General features: G+C 33.3%; 1 pseudogene; it reads left to right on the top strand.

Annotated features, from left to right (window-relative positions):
* Positions 1-874: 874 nt before the first annotated feature.
* Positions 875-1,391, top strand: LOC149192906 (conserved oligomeric Golgi complex subunit 5 pseudogene; annotated as a pseudogene).
* The last annotated feature ends 734 nt before the right edge of the window (positions 1,392-2,125 follow it).

The raw sequence follows: 2,125 nt of genomic DNA, 5'->3' as shown, positions 1-2,125 counted from the left end.
GTTTGCAAATATTTTTGTGCTCTTGAAATTGTTTAAACTTTAAATTGATTTGTTGTTGGCATTCTAGAACCTTGCAGTTGGTCAAAACACTCATTCTCAATTGACCTAGGTAAATATGTTCCTCCTTTTCTGGTAAGGGCCAGTTTGATATTATTATTTTATTTTATTGATTATGTTTATATGAATAAAATAAAAGACACATGTCAATTGGGTTTATCTCAAGCAGTTGGGGGGAATGATTGTTATTGTCCCCACTTATGTTCAATTCCTGCAAGTGACTTGATGAGATTTGTTGAGTCTGAGTAGTCTCTTGAGGACTGAAACATGCATATTCCTCATACGGAATATAAAGATATTTCTCATGAAAGAAAATAACAGACCCATATTTTTGTTGTTTAGCTATCATTTGTTTATACTTATTATCTTCTAGTTCTTAAATACTTATTTCTGAACTGCATTATCCCTTTTAATTCCTCTCTATAAATATTTCCTTTAAATATCTGATTTATACAATTTCATAAGGTTATGGATTTCTTAAGAAATCCTGCATCTAATGTTGTAACTTGTCATTAACACGTTGCATAACTTATCAACTAATTTAGCATTGAAGTAAGAAATGCCCCCTGATTCTGTTTGCAATTTTTTTTCCTCTAAAGCATTGAATGCTACATGATCTTTTGCTTTACGTGTTGTAGTATATAGTCATGTGATTATTATTCTCACAATTTTAGCTTGGCCAATCTATTTATATAAATCTTGTCATGGCTATACAGGAAGGTGATCCAATGTTGACAGATCGAGTTTGGGATACACAGTCATGTGATGATTATTCTCATAATTTTAGCTTGGTCAATCTATTTACATAAAGCTTGTCATGACTATACAGGAAGGTGATCCAATGTTGATAGATCAAGTTTGCGATGCACTTGTCAAGGCTTTTGCAAGTCAAATGAAACGTAGATTCACAAAATCAAGTTTTGTAAAAGAGATACTTTTCTTGGGTTAACAAAAAATTTTGTCCATGGTAGAGAATATGATCAAAAGAATTTTGCGAGACACCAATATTAAGGGTGTCCTTCCAGCTGTCAATACAAAAGGGAAAAATCAAATGCTAGCTACAATAGAATCTTTCCAAATATCTTATTCAACACATTGTTTGAGCAACCTTTCAGATGTTGTCAATAATTTGTTCCAATGTCCAATCAAGGGAGGAGAAAATCTCAAGGTTTATTTCTTGCATTCAAAAAAAAATTGAAGCAGTTAAATTGGACAAACATCTAACACTCCTTGTTTTATGTGAGATCGGTAAAGTCTTGCAGTTGCTAGTAGAAAAAGTTGAGTATCAGGTACCACATTTTTTCCCATGTTTAGTTTGTTGTTTGTTACATTAACCTTAAGTTGATTTTCAGATATGCATAACATTTTCCTTTGTAATGTTTCTTGGATGCACATTTATCATTTCACCCTTTTGGATTCACTTCTTTATATTGATATGTTTTGTTTTGGGGGTCTGTTCTTGTATTCCAAATTTCTATGTAATGCTATAATTTTCAATTGTTAATATCATGTAACAAACAAATAAACATGGTTACTAGACTCCACCCTCAAGCCCACAAACTGGAACTATTTGCATCTAGGATTGAGTTGATGTTTACATGCGACCAACCCACTAAATGAATTCTGGTTCAGTATCTTGGGACTTCTCTGCTGCATTTATTCTGCATAAAAATTCATTATAAATTTAGCTCTATAAGAAAGGACACAAAATAACTACCATAATGCAATTCCTAAAAAGTTAAAACAAGAATCCCCCCCTGTACTGTAACAAATCCCCACTTGTTGACCAAAGGTGGTTATTATGTCATCCAACTCTCATGGTGTCGTTACAAGACTGGGGTAGACACAATACATTTTTTTTTGTCGTTTTAAAGTTTCCTTATGTCATGCCACATGGCACCCATGTGGCTTACCATAACAATATGTATATTCCCATAACTAGAACTCTGAGACTGGCACACACTTCTCTCAACATAGTGGAACACAAGAATTATAGTCTTCTAGATGGCCTACACCAAGTATGTGATGCGCCCCATCATTGGATAATTATATGGGCCTTAATTCACCT

Source organism: Pinus tabuliformis, chromosome 2_2 (genome assembly GCF_031772625.1).
Source record: "Pinus tabuliformis cultivar Carrire ecotype Pingquan chromosome 2_2, CPIR1, whole genome shotgun sequence".
NCBI lineage: Eukaryota > Viridiplantae > Streptophyta > Pinopsida > Pinales > Pinaceae > Pinus > Pinus tabuliformis.
This window is presented reverse-complemented; position numbering and strand designations above follow the sequence as displayed.